Below are 21,347 nucleotides of genomic sequence, written 5' to 3'. Positions count from 1 at the left end.
GATGATGGCCATTCTGACCGGTGTGAGATGATATCTCATTGTAGTTTTGATTTGCATTTCTCAAATGATTAATGATGTTGAGCATTCTTTCATGTGTCTTTAGGCCATCTGTATATCTTCTTTGGAGAAGTGTCTATTTAGGTCTTCTGCCCATTTTTGGATTGGGTTGTTTGTTTTCTTGTTATTGAGCTGCATGAGCTGCTTGTAAATCTTGGAGATTAATCCTTTGTCAGTTGCTTCATTTGCAAATATTTTCTCCCATTCTGATGGTTGTCTTCTGGTCTTGTTCATGGTTTCCTTTGCTGTGCAAAAGCTTTTAAGTTTCATTAGGTCCCATTTGTTTATTTGTGCTCTTATTTCCATTTCTCTGGGAGCTGGGTCAAAAAGAATCTTGCTGTGATGTATGTCATAGAGTGTTCTGCCTATGTTTTCCTCTAAGAGTTTGATAGTGTATGGCTTTACACTTAGGTCTTTAATCCATCTTGAGTTTATTTTTGTGCATGGTGTCAGGGAGTGTTCTAATTTCATACTTTTACATGTACCTGTCCAATTTTCCCAGCACCACTTATTGAAGAGGCTATCTTTTCTCCACTGTATATGCTTGCCTCCTTTATCAAAGATAAGGTGACCATATGTGTGTGGGTTTATCTCTGGGCTTTCTATCCTGTTCCATTGATCTATATTTCTGTTTTTGTGCCAGTACCAAACTGTCTTGATTACTGAAGCTTTGTAATATAGTCTGAAGTCAGGGAGCCTGATTCCCCCAGCTCCATTTTTCGTTCTCAAAATTGCTTTGGCTATTTGGGGTCTTTTGTGTCTCCATACAAATTGTGAAATTTTTTGTTCTAGTTCTGTGAAAAATGCCAGTGGTAGTTTGATAGGGATTGCATTGAATCTGTAGATTGCTTTGGGTAGTATAGTCATTTTCACAATGTTGATTCTTCCAATCCAGGAACATGGTATATCTCTCCATCTATTTGTATCATCTTTAATTTCTTTCATCAGTGTCTTATTATTTTCTGCATACAGGTCTTTTGTCTCCTTAGGTAGGTTTATTCCTAGATATTTTATTCTTTTTGTTGCAATGGTAAACGGGAGTGTTTTCTTAATTTCACTTTCAGATTTTTCGTCATTAGTGTATAGAAATGCAAGAGATTTCTGTGCATTAATTTTGTATCCTGCTACTTTACCAAATTCATTGATTAGCTCCAGGAGTTTTCTGGTAGTATCTTTAGGATTCTCTATGTATAGTATCATGTCATCTGCAAATAGTGACAGCTTTACATCTTCTTTTCCGATTTGGATTCCTTTTATTTCTTTTTCTTCTCTGATTGCTGTGGCTAACACTTCCAAAACTATGTTGAATAATAGTGGTGAGAGTGGGCAACCTTGTCTTGTTCCTGATCTTAGTGAAAATGGTTTCAGTTTTTCACCATTGAGGACAATGTTGGCTGTGGGTTTGTCATCTATGGCCTTTATTATGTTGAGGAAAGTTCCCTCTATGCCTACTTTCTGCAGGGCTTTTATCATAAATGGGTGTTGAATTTTGTCGAAAGCTTTCTCTGCATCTATTTAGATGATCATATGGTTTTTCTCTTTCAATTTGTTAATATGGTGTATCACATTGATTGATTTGCGTATATTGAAGAATCCTTGCATTCCTGGGATAAACCCCACTTGATCATGGTGTATGATCCTTTTAATGTGTTGTTGGATTCTGTTTGCTAGTATTTTTTGAGGATTTTTGCATCTATGTTCATCAGTGATATTGGCCTGTAGTTTTCTTTCTTTGTGAAATCTTTTTCTGGTTTTGGTATCAGGGTGATGGTGGCCTCGTAGAATGAGTTTGGGAGTGTTCCTCCCTCTGCAATATTTTGGAAGAGTTTGAGAAGGATAGGTGTTAGCTCTTCTCTAAATGTTTGATAGAATTCGCCTGTGAAGCCATCTGGTCCTGGGCTTTTGTTTGTTGGAAGGTTTTTAATCACAGTTTCAATTTCAGTGCTTGTGATTGGTCTGTTCATATTTTCTATTTCTTCCTGGTTCAGTCTCGGTAGGTTGTGCATTTCTAAGAATCTGTCCATTTCTTCCAGGTTGTCCATTTTATTGGCATAGAGTTGCTTGTAGTAATCTCTCATGATCTTTTGTATTTCTGCAGTGTCAGTGGTTACTTCTCCTTTTTCATTTCTAATTCTATTGATTTGAGTCTTCTCCCTTTTTCTCTTGATGAGTCTGGCTAATGGTTTATCAATTTTGTTTATCTGCTCAAAGAACCAGCTTTTAGTTTCATTGATTTTTGCTATTGTTTCCTTCATTTCTTTTTCATTTATTACTGACCTAATCTTTATGATTTCTTTCCTTCTGCTGGCTTTGGGGTTTTTTTATTCTTCTTTCTCTAATTGCTTTAGGTGCAAGGTTAGGTTGTTTATTCGAGATGTTTCCTGTTTCTTGAGGTAGGCTTGTATTGCTATAAACTTCCCTCTTAGCACTGCTTTTGCTGCGTCCCATAGGTTTTGGGTCGTTGTATCTCCATTGTCATTTGTTTCTAGGTATTTTTTAATTTCCCCTTTGATTTCTTCAGTGATCACTTCGTTATTAAGTAGTGTATTGTGTAGCCTCCATGTGTTTGTATTTTTTACAGATCTTTTCCTGTAATTGATATCTAGTCTCATAGCTTTGTGGTCGGAAAAGATACTTGATACGATTTCAATTTTCTTAAATTTACCAAGGCTTGATTTGTGACCCAAGATATGATCTATCCTGGAGAATGTTCCATGAGCACTTGAGAAAAATGTGTATTCTGTTGCTTTTGGGTGGAATGTCCTATAAATATCAATTAAGTCCATCTTATTTAATGTATCATTTAAACCTTGTGTTTCCTTATTTATTTTCATTTTGGATGATCTGTCCATTGGTGAAAGTGGGGTGTTAAAGTCCCCTACTATGATTGTGTTGCTGTCGATTTCCCCTTTTATGGCTGTTAGTATTTGCCTTATGTATTGAGGTGCTCCTATGTTGGGTGCATAAATATTTACAATTGTTATACCTTCCTCTTGGATCGATCCCTTGATCATTATATAGTGTCCTTCTTTGTCTCTTGTAATAGTCTTTATTTTAAAGTCTATTTTGTCTGATATGAGAATTGCTACTCCAGCTTTCTTTTGATTTCCATTTGTATGGAATATCTTTTTCCATCCCCTCACTTTCAGTCTGTATGTGTCTCTAGGTCTGAAGTGGGTCTCTTGTAGACAGCATATATATGGGTCTTGTTTTTGTATCCATTCAGCCAGCCTGTGTCTTTTGGTGGGAGCATTTAATCCATTTACATTCAAGGTAATTATCGATATGTATGTTCCTATTCCCATTTTCTTAAATGTTTTGGGTTTGTTATTGTAGGTGTTTTCCTTCTCTTGTGTTTCTTGCCTAGAGAAGTTCCTTTAGCATTTGTTGTAAAGCTGGTTTGGTGGTGCTGAACTCTCTCAGCTTTTGCTTATCTGTAAAGGTTTTAATTTCTCCATCACATCTGAATGAGATCCTTGCTGGGTAGTGTAATCTTGGTTGTAGGTTTTTCTCCTTCATCACTTTAAGTATATCCTGCCACTCCCTTCTGGCTTGCAGAGTTTCTGCTGAAAGATCAGCTGTTAACCTTATGGGGATTCCCTTGTGTGTTATTTGTTGTTTTTCCCTTGCTGCCTTTAATATGTTTTCCTTATATTTAATTTTTGACAGTTTGATTAATACGTGTCTTGGCGTGTTTCTCCTTGGGTTTATCCTGTATGGGACTCTCTGTGCTTCCAGGACTTGATTAACTATTTCCTTTCCCATATTAGGGAAGTTTTCAACTATAATCTCTTCAAATATTTTCTCAGTTCCTTTCTTTTTCTCTTCTTCTTCTGGGACCCCTATAATTCGAATGTTGGTGCGTTTAATGTTGTCCCAGAGGTCTCTGAGACTGTCCTCAGTTCTTTTCATTCTTTTTTCTTTATCCTGCTCTGCAGTAGTTATTTCCACCATTTTATCTTCCAGGTCACTTATCCTTTCTTCTGCCTCAGTTATTCTGCTATTGATCCCATCTAGAGTATTTTTAATTTCATTTATTGTGTTTTTCATCGTTGCTTGGTTCCTCTTTAGTTCTTCTACGTCCTTGTTAAATGTTTCTTGCATTTTGTCTATTCTATTTCCCAGATTTTGGATCATCCTTACTATCATTATTCTGAATTCTTTTTCAGGTAGACTACCTATTTCCTCTTCATTTGTTAACTCTGGTGTGTTTTGACCCTGCTCCTTCATCTGCTGTGTGTTTTTCTGTCATCTCATTTTGCTTATCTTACTGTGTTTGGGGTCTCCTTTTCGCAGGCTGCAGGTTCATAGTTCCCGTTGTTTTTGGTATCTGTCCCCAGTGGCTAAGGTTGGTTCAGTGGGTTGTGTAGGCTTCCTGGTGGAGGGGACTAGTGCCTGTGTTCTGGTGGATGAGGTTGTATCTTGTCTTTCTGGTGGGCACGTCCACGTCTGGTGGTGTGTTTGGGGGTGTCTGTGGCCTTATTATGATTTTAAGCAGCCTCTCTGCTAATGCATGGGGCTGTGTTCTTGTCTTGCTAGTTGTTTGGCATAGGGTGTTCAGCCCTGTAGCTTGCTGGTCATTGAGTGATGCTGGGTCTTGATGTTGGGATGGAGATCTCTGAGAGATTTTTGCCGTTTGGTATTATGTGGAGCTGGGAGGTCTCTTGTGGACCAGTGTCCTGAAGTTGGCTCTCCCACCTCAGAGGTACGGCCCTGATGCCTGGCTGGAGGACCAAGAGCCTTTCGTCCACACGGCTCAGAGTAAAAGGGAGAAAAAATAGAAAGAAAGAAAGAAAGAGGCTATAATATAGTGAAGTAAAATAAAGCTATTATAAAGCAAAGCTATACAGACAAAATCTCACCCAGAAGCATACACATATACACTCACAAAAAAAGGAAAAGCGGAAAAATTAATATATCCTGCTCCCAAAGTCCACCTCCTGAATTTGGGATGATTCGTTGTCTATTCAGGTATTCAGCAGATGCATCACATCAAGTTGTTTGTGGAGTTTTAATCCGCTGCTTCTGAGGCTACTGGGGGAGATTTCCCCTTCTCTTCTCTGTTCGCACTGCTCCTGGGGATCAGCTTTGGATTTGGACCCGCCTCTGCGTGTAGGTCACCTGAGGGCGTCTGTTCCCCGCCCAGACAGGACGGGGTTAAAGGAGCAGCTGCTTCGGGGGCTCTGGCTCACTCAGGCCGGGGGGAGGGAGGGGTACGGATGCGGGAGGAGCCTGCGGCGTCAGAGGCCGGCGTGACGTTGCACCAGCCTGAGGCACGCCGTGCGTTCTCCCGGGAAAGTTGTCCCTGGATCACGGGACCCTGGCAGTGGCGGGCTGCACAGGCTACCTGGAGGGGCGGTGTGGAGAGTGACCTGTGCTCACAGACAGGCTTTTTGAAGGCGGCAGCAGCAGCCCCAGCGTCTCACGCCCGTCTCTGGGGTCCGCGCTGTTAGCCGCGGCTCGCGCCCGTCTCTGGAGCTCGTTTAAGCGGCGCTCTGAATCCCCTCTCCTTGCGCGCTGTGAAACAAAGAGGCAAGAAAACGTCTCTTGCCTCTTCGGCAGCTGCAGACTTTTTTCCGGACTCCCTCCCGGCCAGCTGTGGTGCACTAACCCCTTCAGGCTGTGTTCACGCCGCCAACCCCAGTCCTCTCCCTGCGATCCGACCGAAGCCCGAGCCTCAGCTCCCAGCCCCGCCCGCCCCGGCGGCTGAGCAGACAAGCCTCTTGGGCTGGTGAGCGCTGCTCGGCGCCGAGCCTCTGTGCGGGAATCTCTCCGTTTTTTCCTCTGCGCCCCTGTTGCTGTGGGGTCCACGCTGATAGCCGTGGCTCGCGCCCGTCTCTGGAGCTCGTTTAGGCGGTGCTCTGAATCCCCTCTCCTCGCGCACCAGGAAACAAAGAGGGAAGAAAAAGTCTCCTGCCTCTTCGGCAGCTGCAGACTTTTTCCCGGACTCCCTCCCGGCTAGCTGTGGTGCACTAACCCCTTCTGGCTGTGTTCACGCTGCCAACCCCAGTCCTCTCCCTGCGATCCGACCGAAGCCCGAGCCTCAGCTCCCAGCCCTGCCCGCCCTGGCGGCTGAGCAGACAAGCCTCTCGGGCTGGTGAGTGCTGGTCGGCACTGATCCTCCGTGCGGGAATCTCTCCGCTTTGCCCTCCGCACCCCTGTGGCTGCGCTCTCCTCCGTGGCTCCGAAGCTTCCCCCCTCTGCCACCCGCAGTCTCTGCCTGCGAAGGGGCTTCCTAGTGCGTGGAAATCTTTCCTCCTTCACAGCTCCCTCCCACTGGTGCAGGTGCCGTCCCTATTCTTTTGTCTCTTTTATTTCTTTTTTCTTTTGCCCTACCCAAGTACGGGGAGAGTTTCTTGCCTTTTGGGAGGTCTGACGTTTTCTGCCAGCGTTCAGTGGGTGTTCTGTTGGAGCAGTTCCACGTGTAGATGTATTTCTACTGTATCTGTGGGAAGGAAGGTGATCTCCGCATCTTACTCTTCCACCATCTTCTCTCAATCTGTAATTGTTGAAGAAAAGAAAATATCACCTTGGTTGATCATTCCACTTGCATCCCTCCAGACAACCATCACAATTCATTTGATATATGTCCTTTCAGTTCACTTGTTATTTGGCCAAACATAATAATAAATAATATCGTTGTATGTAGTTTTAAATTTTACCTGTATGAGATCATAATGTAAATATCATGCCACTGCTTGATTTTTTTCTCTCATTATTTTTTTTTAAATACAGAACTTTAAAAAAAAAATTGTTTTTTTTTTTGGCTGCGTTGGGTCTTTGTTGCTGCACGCGGGATTTCTCTAGTTGGGGCGAGCGAGTGGGGGCTATTCTTCATTGCAGTGCACGGGCTTCTCATTGTGTTGGCTTCTCTTGTTGTGCAGCATGGGCTCTAGGTGCGTGAGCTTCAGTTGTTGCACCATGCGGGCTCAGTAGTTATGGCTCGCGGGCTCTAGAGCATAGGCTCAGTAGTTGTGGCGCATGTGCTTAGTTGCTCCGTGGCATGTGGGATCTACCAGACCAGGGATCAAACCCACGTCCCATGCATTGGCAGGCGGATCCTTAACAACTGTGCCACCAGGGAAGTCCTTCTCTCATTATTATAGTTTGAGGTTCATACAAATAGATGATGCCTTCCATTCCATTTAACTGATGTAGTAAAATCCCAACTTGTTACATTTCATCTATCCAATTGCATATTGTTGGTCCATTTAAATTGACTACAACTTTCTCCTACTAAAAGTGAAACAGAGAGACTTGTGCTTCCAGCAAAGATAAAGTGCCTTGAGCTGGATTTACCTTCCTGCCCGAAACAACTAAAAATACTAGAAAAATTATATGAAACAATAATTTTTAAGACAGTAAAGATCAGGCAGTAGGAGGAATCATATCTGAGAGACAGGAAACAAATGAGTTGAGCCCAAAGGTTGCCCCAGTTTACTGCCTTGAGAGCACTTTCCAGCCACAGCATGGCAACTCAGACAGAGACCTCTTTGATTTGGGGAGATGAAGCTGAGAGTCTGGGGAGACAAAGATGGCTAGAGTCCACAATGCAAAGTACAGGAACAAGCTGCACAGAAACAGTACTCTGGAAAGCTAGAGGGTCCCACTTGAGTCTATGGCAGAGAGGTGATCAGTACATGCATGTGAAGAAACTATCAGAGGCCATGGAAAGAACCACCCAAAAGGAAAAGGAGGAATGCTCCTATGTGCCAATCCTCCAATGCTCATATAGAGCTTGGAATAGTACCTGTTCCCCAAGCCACACTGGAAAATCTCATAATTCATAGCGCACTGGGTTGAGTATTTAGAAGAGTCTAGCTTTAGCAGTGGGGCATAACTATCTTTAAATTAAGTTCTGCTCCAGTCTTTAACAAATCTTAACACAAGACCAGAAAGCATTAATCTGTGTCCAAGTAGCTTAACTTATCCCAGATAAAGACATCAAAAATATTTACAGGGATACAAAGATATCTAGCACCCAACAAAGTAGAATTCATAATGCCTGGCTTTCAATCAAAAATTATCAGGCATCCATATTATGTGTCATCTGGAAAGTACAAATTAAAACAATAATGAGATACCACTATACATCTATTGGAATGGCCAAAATCCAGAACACTGACAGTACCAAATGCTGGTGAGGATGTGGAGCAACAGGAACTCTTATTCATTTCTGGTGGTAATGCAAAATGGTACAGTCACTTTAGAAGACAGTTTGGCAGTATCTTACAAAACTAAACATACTCTTACCATATGGTCCAGCAATTGTGCTTCTTGATATTTACCCAAAGAAGTTGAAAACTTATGTCCACACAAAAACCTGCACAGGGATGTTTATAGCAGCTGTATTCATAATTGCCAAAACTTGGAAGCCACCAAGATGTCCTTCAGTAGGTGAATGAATAGATGTACTATAGTACATTCACACAATGGAGTGTTAGCACTAAAAAAAATGAGCTCTCAAGCCATGAAAAAACATGGAGGAACCCTAACTGTATATTACCAAATGAAGGAAGCCATTCCAAAAAAGCTACATACTATATGACTCCAAAAATATAACATTCTGGAAAAGGTAAAACAATGGAGACAGTAAAAAGATCACTGGTTGCCAGAGGTTGGGCCAGGAGGAGGGATAAATAGGCAGAGCTCAGAGGATTTTTAAGGCAATGAAACTAGTACTCTGTGTGATACCATATGATGGATACATGTCATTATACATTTGTATAAACCCACAGAATGTATAACATCAAGGGTGAACCTAATAAGGGGAAACTAGGAACTTTGAGTCATTATGATGTGCTGTTGTAGGTTCATCAGCTATAACAAATGTTGATAATAATTTGTTGTTGATCATGGGGAGGCTCTGCATGTGTGAGGGCATGGAGTGTGTGGGAAAATTCTGTACCTTCTGCTCAATTTTAATGTAAACCTAAAACTGCTCTAAAAAATAAAATCTATTTTTAAAAAGTTATCAGGCATAAAAAGAAGTAGGAAAATCTGGCCCATAATGAGGAGGTAAATCAATCAATTGAAACCAAGCCAAGGACTCACATAGACGTTAGAATTATCAGACAAAGATGTTAAAACAGTATTTATAATTGTACCCCATATGTTCAAAAAGCTAGAATAAGGGGGAAAAAAGCTATAGGAAATATTGACTATATTGAGTAAAGACCCAAATCAAACCTGTACAGATGTTCAAGGTGTTAAATGAAAAATACACTGGATGGGGTTAATAGCAAACTAGAAACAGAAGTATAAAAGATCAGTGTACATGAAGACTAGCAATAAAAACTATCCAAAATAGAGAAGAGAAGACTGAAACGTGAACAGGGCATCGGTAAACTGTGGGACAATCCAAGAAGCCTAATGTACATATAATTGCAGTCCCCAAAGCAGGAGGAGGGGCAGGAAATACATTTGAAGAAATAATGGCCAAAATTTCTTCCAAATTTCATGAAAACTATAAATCACAAATCCAAGAAACTCAATGAGCCGCAAGCACAAGAAACATGAAGACAACTGAACCAAAGACATGTCATAATCAAGCTGTTCAAAACTAGTGGTAAGAAGAGAATCTTAAAAGCAGACCAAGAAAAAAGATACCTATGTACAAAGGAACAAAAAATACGTATGACTTCGGGAGCAATATCTTTAAAATATTAGGGGGAAAATATCTTCCCAATATGAATGCAAAATAAAATATTTTAGTCATCCAAAAGCTGAAAGAATTCTTCAACAGCAGATATGCATGACAAGGAATGTTCAAACGTTCAAGGACTTCTTTCAGGAAGAAAGAAAATGTTAGCAGATGAAAATCATATCTACACAAAGGAATGAAGAAAAACAGAAATAGTAAATCCATGGATAAACGTACAGAATATCTTCCTTTATTATGCAAATCTCTTTAAAAGACATTTGACAAAACAACAACAATAATAATTATGTAGTGTGGCATTTATAACATTTACAGGGGTAAGATATAGAACAAAGGTGCACAAAATCCAGGAGGGGAGAAATAGAAGTATAATATTAGAAGGTTCTTATACTGTGTGTAATGTGCTATACCATCATTTGAAGGTATACTAAGGTAAGTTAAAAGTATGTACTATAAACCCTAAAGCAACCACTGTAATAACAAAACAAATAGTTACAGCTAAAAAGCCACTAAAAGAGATAAAATGGAATAATAAAAATATTCAATTAAATCAAAAGGAGGCTTTAAAAGAAGAAAAAAACAGAAAATAACAGATGGGACAAATAGAAACAAATAGCAAGATGGTAGATTTAAACCTAACTATATCAATAATCACATTAAATAAGGTCTAAATGCTCCAATTAAAAGGCAGAGATAAACAGATTGAAAAAAAAAAGTGAGACCCAACAATATGCAGCCTGCTAGAAATTCACTTTATAGTGAAAAAAATAGGTTAAAAATAAAATGAAGGAAAAGATATATTATGTGAATACTAATCAAAAGAGAGATGGAATGGCCATATGAATATCAGACAAAGTAAACTTCACTGCAAAGAATATTAACAGGAATATAAGAAAAGTTCATTTTATAATTATAAACGAGTCAATTCATATAGAGGACATAATTTTAACATGTATACACCTAATAACATAACTTTGAAATACATGAATCAAAAACTGATAAAATTGTAGACAAATCTACAGTTATAATGGGAAATTTTAATACCCCTCTCAATAATTTATAGAATAAGTAGATTAAAAAAATCTGTAAGGATATAGAAAACTTAAACAATAACCTCAAGCTTCTTTCAGCTATAAGTGGCAGAAATCCCTGATTCAAAGTGACAAGTGACAAGCAAAAAAAAATTTTTCTTAAAAGGTAGTCCAAGGTAGGGGGATTCAGTGTTTCAAGAATTTAAGTTCTACCATTTTGATATTTGTCCATTTTGATATTCGTACGTCAGCTTTCTCCTCAGACCAGCGCCTGTCATGGTCACAAGATAGTTACAAGCAGTTAGGTATCACATCAGACATATCAACATTAAAGAAAGAAGAGATCTCTTCCTATATCTCTCTTCTATGTCTCTCTGTTATGAGAGAAAATCATTCCCAGAAGCCCTCTTTCAAGTCTCATCATGCTCGTGTCTAAACCAATAATTAATATGAGAAATAAGATAACCATAATTGGCTTAGAACAATCCGGACCGGGTCTGAGAATGGGGCAAGTCTCCCTTGAAGCATGACTGAATGAAAAGAGTAGAAATATAAATAAAATCAGGGTTCTCCTTGGGATGGAGGAAGGGGATGAGACGGGAAATGAATACAAGTCAGACAATCAATAGTAGGTGCTACACCTGATTTCTCCTGAATAAAGAGGTTTCCCAGCCTGGGTTCAGACTAAAAAGGAATCTGGTAGTATTTAGAATAGACCAGAAACAGCCATAGGAGAGAAAAGTGCATGCTCCAGCAGAAACAGAGATCAATACGGAGCTACCCAGGGACATTTGGCTCGTCTCCTCCAGGACCATTTCTTCCACATGCCTCCATGCTGCTGCCTCCACCTCTTTTGCAAAATCTAACTTAATAAAACCAGAAGCAACTAGCTTTAAAACTGCTGTCATGGGCGCTTTGGCTCTTTTCAAATAGTAGGATTAACAGCAACCTCAGGAAACTGCCCCACCAAGGAGCCATTAGCCAGAAGCACTGACAGCTGGATAGCTGGAGTGAGTCCACCAGGACAGATCTCTCCAGTTGTGAGGGGATGGGATACCATTGTACACAGATGGCTTTGTTGACATCTTTAAACAGTGTTGACCTCAGGAGCAGGGAATGCTCTGCTCTCACCCCACAGAGGCGTTTTACACGCGCAGCCAACCTAGAGGCCAACTGGGAAAGGGCACCAGTAGGAAATAAAAGAAGCAGAAATTGAATTTCAAAGGTCACTCTTTACTGATTAAGATTGCTTTAGACCACTTCTACTGAAAATGTAGTATCATCAACATCATCATCATCAACTGGGAGTTTGGTAGAAATGCAGTTTCTAAGCTACACCCCAGATCTATTGAATCAAAATCTCAGGATTAGAGACCCATAAATCTGTGTCTTAATAAGATCTCCAGGGATTTCTTCAAGTTTAAGAGACATTGCTTTAGATTTGTGTTGTACTTGTGGGTTTTCCTAGAATTTCAGTAGATCTTAAGAGGGCAGGAGGGAGGATGGGCAATGGGTATTCCATCCTCCAATGGAATAAAACAATTAGCTAGATACAAAAATGGAACAAAACAATTAGCTAGATACAAAAATGGTGAGGTGGGGAGGGCCTGGACAGATCAGTAACTTACCCTGAACAGGTATTTCTTTTAGAGATATCATCAATCTGTAATAAAATCTAGTGTGTATAGGCAGCATAATCAGGACATTACAGGGGAGGGCTCTTATGAAGGAAAGGCCATATATCCAGGGCCACTGCCTATGTCTATTTGGCTGCCCACTGTACAACTCCAGGGGGAATCTATGATATTATTAATGTCCTGAAATTGTGCAGCATGGCAGCCCTGCTGATACACCCCTGAGATCAAAGCATTTTAGATCTAGAAAGGACCACAAATCTCAATCCCTTCAATTTATAGACCAAAGAAAGTGAAATAACTTGACCAAGATCACATGGTTAACTTAGCAAGCAGAACTAAGACCTTGAAATCCAAACTTCTGTCTCAGGAAGTGAGTCCTTAGAGAATAATTCAAAAGAGATAAAGAACTAATTGTTTAAAAATAGTGGTTTTATTTCAACAACAGTAACAGAAAAATCCCAACAGAAGTATCCAAGAAGATGGTAGAGGTTATGTAAATTACATTAAATTTAATTACATTAAATGGTCAGGTTAAATACATAAATATATATGTATATACACACATATATACCTAAATTGTATATGTATAAATATGTACATTACCAGTCATGTAAGTGAAGAAGCTGTCTTGGACATTCCAGCCCCAACAGATGTTCCATATTTCCAACTGGAGACAGGTCTGTCACCAAACGGCTGTGATTCTTAATTCCTCTTCTCTCCATAGCTGGTGGCATTCATATAGTTAATATGTACATTTATGTGTATATATATATCTCTATATATAGTTATTATGAAATTTATCTTTTCTTGGGCCTCCTGTCAGTGAGTGGAGAGTGGAAATTAATGATGCAAAGAAACATAGGCAGCTGAGGTGTCTATGGGGTTTAACACAACAGATTTTTAAGATTTATAGGCTTCAGATAAATATTTCCAAAAATAAGGGCTAGCCTTTATGGGCTCTCTGCCTAGTCTGGCAGAACCTAACTTGTAGCCCATCACTTTAGAACGAAGTTTTATTCAACCAGTTTTGTCAGAGTGGGTGGAGTGCACACTGCTGTTTACCGGGTTTTGATGCCTCAGTAGGATTCACCTGGATTAAGTATATGATAATGCCTGAAGGGTTCTTTAACAAAGGACTTTATTAAGACTATGAAAGGAATTGTTAAATCTCTAAACCAAATTGCTTCTGATAGATATATACACACTACAAAGTCTCCAATTCCTCGTCAAAACATTCGTGTGAGTAATGGAACTCAGGGTCTGTCTGGCAAACACCTCTTATTTCACGCTCTGCAGATCTTCTTCCATGTATCTCATCCTGTCTGAGCAACAGTGTCTGACTCTGCAGGGACCCTCGTTTTTTATTAGAGAAAGTTCTAGTCTTCGCTTAAGGCATTTTCAAAGTAGAGTCTTTAAGAAGCAGTTGATTTACCTGAAGGATTTGGTTTCTCTACAAAATGATCTATAAAATGCTGGGTGCCTAGTTCATCTGTTAATCCCAGGAATGGCTTTTCTTTTCTACTCCAGGTACTGTTTATGCATCTGTATTCCCCTTGGTCTTCATAAGTGTCCCCAGAGGAAGGAAATATCTAAACTTCCTTTGACAAGAAGTATAACTTCCTTATTAAGTCTCAACCTGGAGATGGCTTTCCATTATGTGTTCTGCATAATGCCGAAAACATCTCCTTGGCAGCAGGAGCTCATTGGCATACTAGTACAGTCACTTCATGCCCACGATCACGTGCATCACATGCATATCACGAACAACTATTTATATGAAAGACTAGAAGAACCAGCACAAAACAGTACTATTGTAGAAGAATTATAGGTGAATTTCTCTTTTACCCAAGTTTGCCTACAAATATTTCTGCTTTTGAAATTTAAATAACTTTAAAAAATAAATCTGTGCTATTTCCAGCAAATTATACTACCTCTAATATTCCTTCTTTGGATTCATTGAACACGTTCCTCAAAAGAGAAGTTTGTGCTTTTCCCACCCACTGAACCCCAAGAACCCAATTTTTGGAGAACATATCCTAATTTCTTTGACCCTCTGGTTTTACTGAAATTTTATCTAAGGCAAGCAGCAGTATGAATCTGACGGGGAGTGCCTTGTGGAGCTTCTGTGTTGGTCCAGGTTGCCATTTTCCTTGAAAATAACATGAAGAACTTCAGCTTAAGGAATGAAAGGTTTTACTGACACTAAGATAAGTACCATGGCTTTGTTGGGGAGGTAGAAAGCTCGAGGGGAGATCCTCAGCAGATGCTAGGTTTTAGAGCCAAGAAATTCCCATGAGAATTGCTGAATTTCACATCGTCATCCCTGGAAATAGGTCAGAGCTTTATATTATTTCTCCAATAAAGGATCTTGGATTTCATGAGAAGGGTTGTTATGACCATTTGATAGTGTGCTTGACTCAGCAAACCAGTTCCTACTGAAGTGTCTAGACGATTTATGGACATCCAGGGGAATAATACACAAGCTCTCAGAAGTGACTACAAAATATGTGCTTCTTGCAGGTAACCCGTTCCACCTAATTTTGGCTTTGGAAGCCTTGCTGTGCTAAACTGCCACAAAAGACAGCGTCCAACCTTGCACCATTTGCTGATCATGGTGTATGGCCATAGAAAACACTGTTGGGTTTGTTGCCCAGTTCACAGGGATCTCCACTGTCTGTGAGACAGTTTATATGCAGGGGTGGTCTCAGAGGCTTTATTGGTTCTCTGTGACCCAGAGTTTGAGGACATCCAAGGATGAGCATCTGACCAAGCTAAGCCAATCAGAGTCCTTCCCTGGTATTTTTAAAACTGGATGTAAGGACCAAAGGTCACTCTTTGCTGATGATGAGAGCCAGGATGTGAGGCTTAAGAGTTCTCAATAACTATTTTTTTAATCCCTTTGTCACAAAAGAGAGGAAAGAAGTGGAGACTAGAGTGGAAAAACCCCTAAGGTCATTTAAGTCCCTAATTCCAATGCTTCCTGAGACCCCTTTTTTTTTCAGTTGTGTTAAGACATTTCAGTATTCATCCAATAAATCGTCATTTGTGCCTAAAATGGTTTCAGTTGGGTTTCTAACACTGTGATTAAAGTGTCCTAATACAAGGACACTTGGTGGTGGCAAACCACACTGATTGGTCCCATATGAAGCCCCAGTCATCTGTCCTATCCATCTTCTGAGGGGGCAGATTTGATCAAGGGCTACTGGCAAGTGTCATCAGTAACTCTGTTCAGAAAAGTGGAGAGTCCTTCCCAACTTTCTGTTCCAAGGGTGTCCTGACATCTAGGTACTAGACCTAGAGAAAACGAACTCTTTTGAGCTCACTTGCAGAATCTTCCTCTTGCACACACCCCTTCATTCATGCTTCTACATGTGTGATCACCAGGGCTGGGATGAGAGTGAAACAAGCCAGGTACTAAATTTAAAGAAGCACCCAATCTCAGGGTCTTGCAAATACCCTAGGCCTCCCACTCGCTCACCCTAGTACTGGCCCTGATGATCGCATGTGCCTCATCAGGGTTCATGGCACGAGGTGTACACATTCAGGGTGGTGAAGTGTAAAAAAGTTAGAATGAGGACCAAAAAGCAGAATTTTCATCTTGGCTCTATCACTGGCTCAATGTGATATCAGAAAAACTCTGTAAACTGTCTGGTCCTCCATTTCTAATTGGTAAATTAACGATAACCTCATTTACCCTCATTACTTCCAAAGAATATGACAAGAATAACATAAAATCATGTATAGGGAGGTTAAGAGACTGAGCCAAGGTTGGAACATTCATTTGCCAGAACACTAGGCCTTATCTCTCGGGTTTGCCCGTGACTCATCACTTATTTAAGTAATTAAACAAACATATATTCAGTGCCTACTGTGATCACAACCCCAAAGAAAAATTCAGCAAATAACAATCTCCAAAGGAAATGGAAGTTGGATAAAACTAGGGTGAAACTGACACTAGTATCCGCATGTCCCCATGCCCAGTGATCCCTGTGACACAACTGTCTTCCACACCAGGCTCTGAGCTCACCCAGATCTCTCAGGTTTGACTTACTTTTTATTCAAGGTCCACTTGTGTCCAAAGACTAATCAGCAGGAGGCCCAGAGTTGCTACTGGGATGACTCTCATTCAAATTGTCTTAGGAGAAAAGGAATCAGTCCCAAGAACAATCACCCACACCTTTGATTTACCTGGAGCCTCCTAGTCCCAGACCCGTGGGACAGAATTAGGTGATGAATAGGTCTAAAGGAGAGAGTTCCCAATGAACATTCTTTACTGCTGTTTTTGGTCTTTCTTGACCTTCAGTGACACAATCTTATATTTTGAAGACCAGGATAATTGGAAATAAAATGAAATCTCCTATGTTCAGAGTTCATAACACCACAGAACAGTGCCTGGGGATGGAATTGCACTATACATTTAACACTCTGCATTAACAGGCAAGGTAGAGAGTCCCCTGCAAATCCCCTCCTTTGCTGCCCTATCTGGAGCAAGAGATGGCACCAATTTAACAAACACAAGGGTGTAAATCTCACATTGATATCTCTCACCATGGAAGGCCAAAGATTTTCTAAAAGAATGAAAAAAAAGGCCACCCAGCACTAGGCATTTTAGGACTCCGTGTTCATGTTTAAATGTTAAACATTTACATTTTACAGCAAAGTGACATTTTTAGAGGGGTTATATTGCCCATTTGCAGCCGTTACTCACTGCTGGGCATGGGCTTGGAGCTGGAGCTGGGTGATGAATCAAAGACACCCTTTGTGTCATGTCACTAAGCAACTCCCTCCTCTTCTGTCGCTTGCAGAGCCTGGGCTGGGCACACAGCCTGTGTCATCCACATGGTGGATTTACAGGTCGCAATTTGTGCCAGCCAAAGTTTCCTGAGGAAAAGGCAGCTGGAGCTGGGTTTTGGCCATGTCTCAATTACGTGCTGGGAGTAAAACATGGAGAAAGTGGGGATTGGCAGGCATGGACAAAGTCAGACCTGGCCCTTTGTCAAAGGCTCCCAAATCAACTGTCTAAAATGATGTTTCAGTCTACAGAATACAAATACATAGCAGAGGGTATGATCCCCTCTGCCACCCAGAATAGACATCACTAACTGACCACAGTGCTCTTTCCTGCTGAGCCAGACATGGCCTCAGATATGTACTTGATTCACATTCCAGGCAGCCACTACCAACTTGGTCAGCTGGTACAGAGATGAACCTATTTGTCATCCCTGCCTTGGTTTACATGCCGAAGTCTCTTTCCCATCTCTGTCTTTTTATAGTAAGATGGGAGACTTCAGGAATTCTCCATATACAGCTCTCTCTGAAAATAACAATAACAACAGTTGTAATAGTTAACATGTGTGCTTCCTATAGACAAAGCACTTTACATGTGTGAAAGCATTTAATTCTACAACAACCCAATGGTATCTATATTATACAAAAGAAGATCTGTCATCTATTGGACACCTACTGTGTGTTAGGTACCACATATGATGCTCTAATTCCCACATATTCCCATTTCGCCATGAACTGAAAACTCGAAGAGAGTAAGAAAGTCACCATAGCCACACAGCCAGTTAGAGGGAAAGCCTGAATCTGAACCCAAAGATGTCTAATTCCAAAGCCTGTGTTTTCAAATAAGCACAAGACCTTGACATTTTGGCACATCAGCTCACCATTTTGACCCTTTCATCTAGTTTTCTTCTTTACTGCCAAAGTAGGAGATCTATTTTTTCTACCAGAAACTAGCCATAGACTTTCCCCAATGTGCTCCAGCTTCCCTGGCAACATCCTTCTACCTTCCTGTCCTCAGCATCCATTTCGAATAGGTGAATCAGTAAACTTTTCACCAGGGAGAGAGAAGTGAGGCTACAGACTAGACAGAGTTGAACTAAATACACTTATTGCTTTATTCAAAATGTGGTGCTCTGCTAGAAAGGAGGGGCTCCTTGCATCCACCCAGTGAAACTTAGACTGGAGAAAGTGGGGACTCCCCAAGCTTGGTGCCATGAAGGGCTACATGGCTGCTCGTTTGAACAGAGAAGAAAGAGCCCCTGCAGCCTCATCTCTGTTCCCTCATGCTGAAAACTTAAGCCACAACGAGATTCTCTCTTTCTTTCTTTTTTTAATATATTGAAGTATAGTTGATTTGTAATATTGTGTTAGTTTCTAAGTACAGCAAAGTGATTCAGTTATACATATATATTCTTTTTCATTATAGGTTATTACAAGATATTGAATATAGTGCCCTGTGTTATTCAGTAGGACCTTGTTGTTTATCTATTTTATATATAGTGGTTTTTATCTGCTAATCCCAAACTTCTAATTTATCCCTCCCTCTCTTTTCGCTTTGGTAACCATAAGTTTGTTTTCTATGACTGTGAGTCTGTTTCTGTTTTGTAAATAAGTTACTTTGTATCACATTTTAGATTCCACATATAAGTGATACCATATGATATCTGTCTTTGACTTGCTTCACATAGTATGATAATCTCTAAGTCTACCCACATTGCTGCAAATGGCATTATTTCATTCTTTTTATGGCTGAGTAGTATTCCATTTTATATATAGAATACATCTTCTTTATCCACTCATCTGTCGATGGACAATTAGGTTGCCTCCTTGTCAAGATATTTCTTAGTCCCAAGCTTTCACACCTGCTGTTCATTCTGCCAAGAACTCTTATCTGTCCCCTCCTCTATGGCCTCCATCTCCCCCACTCCAGCACCTTTGTCTGGCCAACTCCCACTCATCTTTCATGTTTTAGCTCGTCTGACCTACTTCCTTTGGAAAGCTGAGTTACATGCTTCCTTTATGCTTTCCTTAGCACCCAGCACTTCCTCCAGGCCAGTCCGTGTCACACTGTTTGTCTCCTCCACTGGGCGATAAGCTTAGTGAGGACGAGTATGTGTCTGACTTGTATCCCCAACACCAAGTACTGTCTCTGGGTCTGTACTAAAAGACAACTGAATAATGGATGATTGAATTGAATGGATGGATGAACCCACTGTTGAGGAGCAACTGGATTGGCACGCATAGAGAGATTCTCCCCACCTCACTCCTATGCCCAGTTAATTGTGATTGGCAGATTCCCCCAGGCTGGTGGAAATATGAGAGCAACCATCATATCCCACAGGGAGTTCAGAAGTGAAATCTAAGGGTGGTGAGAAAGCATGCCTAGAAAGATTGCTTTGTTCAGATGTTGTCCATCAAACAACTTTGGCTATAATGCAAAGCAAACATGAGCAATTACATCTTAGTTTCATTGCTTATCATAGCCAAAATCCATATCTGATGTTGAAAGAAAAGTTCAGAATTTGGCCTTGGCATACAAATGTGTATTGATTTTTCAAAAATAGATATGTGTTCACCTATACAGGACTATGGGCATCAAATGAGAATCATTTCCAGAATCTAAGAACAGGGTTATTAAATGTCACCTGCTTGCCATAAATTTAATGAGATTTGCCAGCTTAAGATTGATGAAGGAAGAAGGGCACTTGGTTGATTCACATAACTGGGAAGAAGGGAGTGGAGTGGGTCTCAGAACATGGCTGGACCCAGTGACTCAAATTATGTCATCATACTTTTTCCTTCTTGAGACTCAGCTTTGCTCTACACATTGCTTCCTCCTCTTCTACTGTAGATAGCCTTCTCCCTTGGTCTGTATGCCCACAGACCAGACAACCCTAGGCTTTCATCATGTTGGCTTGGGAACCCTGGAGGAAAGAGAGAACTCCTCTCTGTATTTAAATTCCAAAGAAGGGTATCAACTGATGCTGCTTGGGTCTCATGTCCCCACCCCTAGACTCGGGCACTATGGGTGATGGACACCCAGCTGTGATATATTAAGAAAGATATGTTTGGTCTCTGTCTCTTGTTCTGGACACATAGCTCCTAAAACCCTTGTAATTTCTTGAGTTATAGGAGTATCTTTTGTTTTAATGTTTAGTCTTGGTTTCTGTTTCCTTAAACAAGAGATTCCAAGACCCTTGAAATCTCTGGAGTAATAAGTGTCTTTTTGTGTATTAATAAGAAGACTGGTGGCCGGGGTCTCTAGATAGTTTCAGTATGGGGACTTGTTGCCAGGGGAGCCAACCATGTAATTTTAGGGTTGGAACTTTCAGCCCCACCCCTCACCTCCAGCCTCCAAGGAGGGGAGAGAGGTTGGAGATTGAGTTCAATCACCAATGACCAGTGATTTAATCGATTGTGCTTACATATTGGAACCACCATAAAATCCCCAAACAATGGGGTTCAGAGAGCTTCCAGGTTGGTGAATGCATCCATGTGCAGGGTTGGTAAAGCTCCCCCAAATTCCATGGAGATAGATGCTCCTGTGCTTGGCACCCTTCTGGACCTTGACCTATGCACCTCTTCAACTGGCTGTTCATTTGTATCCTTTATAATAAACCAGTAAACATAAGCAAAGTGTTTCCTTGAGTTCTGTGGACCATTGTAGCAAATTATTGAACCTAAGGATGGGGTGGTGGGAACCACCAATTTGTAGTCAATTCAGAAAGAAGTTTCAGGTAACCTGGGGACTCACTACTTGTGATTGTTGTCTGAAGTGGAGAGGCAATCTTTTAGGACTGAGCCCTTAACCTGTGGGGTCTGTGCTAACTCCAGGCACTTTGTGTCAGAATCGAACTGAACTGTGGAACGCCCAGGTGATGTCCACAGAGAATCAGAGAATTACTTGGTGTGGAAAACCCACACATTTGGTATTAGAAGTGTTGAGAGTAGGCAGGGATGTAAATTGGTGTAGCCACTGTGGAAAACAGTATGAAGGTTTTTCAAAAAACTAAAAATAGAGTTACCATATGACCCAGCAATTCCACTCCTGGGTATATATCCAAAAACAAAAACACTAATTTGAAAAGATACACACACCCTAATGTTCATAGCAGCATTATTCACAATTGCCAAGATATGAAAGCAACCTAAATGTCCATCAACAGATGAATG

General features: G+C 40.7%; 1 long non-coding RNA gene across 1 annotated transcript in view; it reads right to left on the bottom strand.

Annotated features, from left to right (window-relative positions):
- LOC309636388 overlaps window positions 1-21,347 on the bottom strand; it is a 472,824-nt gene that overhangs the window by 113,654 nt on the left and 337,823 nt on the right. The window lies entirely within an intron of this gene.

Source organism: Balaenoptera physalus (assembly GCF_965194825.1).
Source record: "Balaenoptera physalus genome assembly, chromosome: 10".
Classification (NCBI taxonomy): domain Eukaryota; kingdom Metazoa; phylum Chordata; class Mammalia; order Artiodactyla; family Balaenopteridae; genus Balaenoptera; species Balaenoptera physalus.
This window is presented reverse-complemented; position numbering and strand designations above follow the sequence as displayed.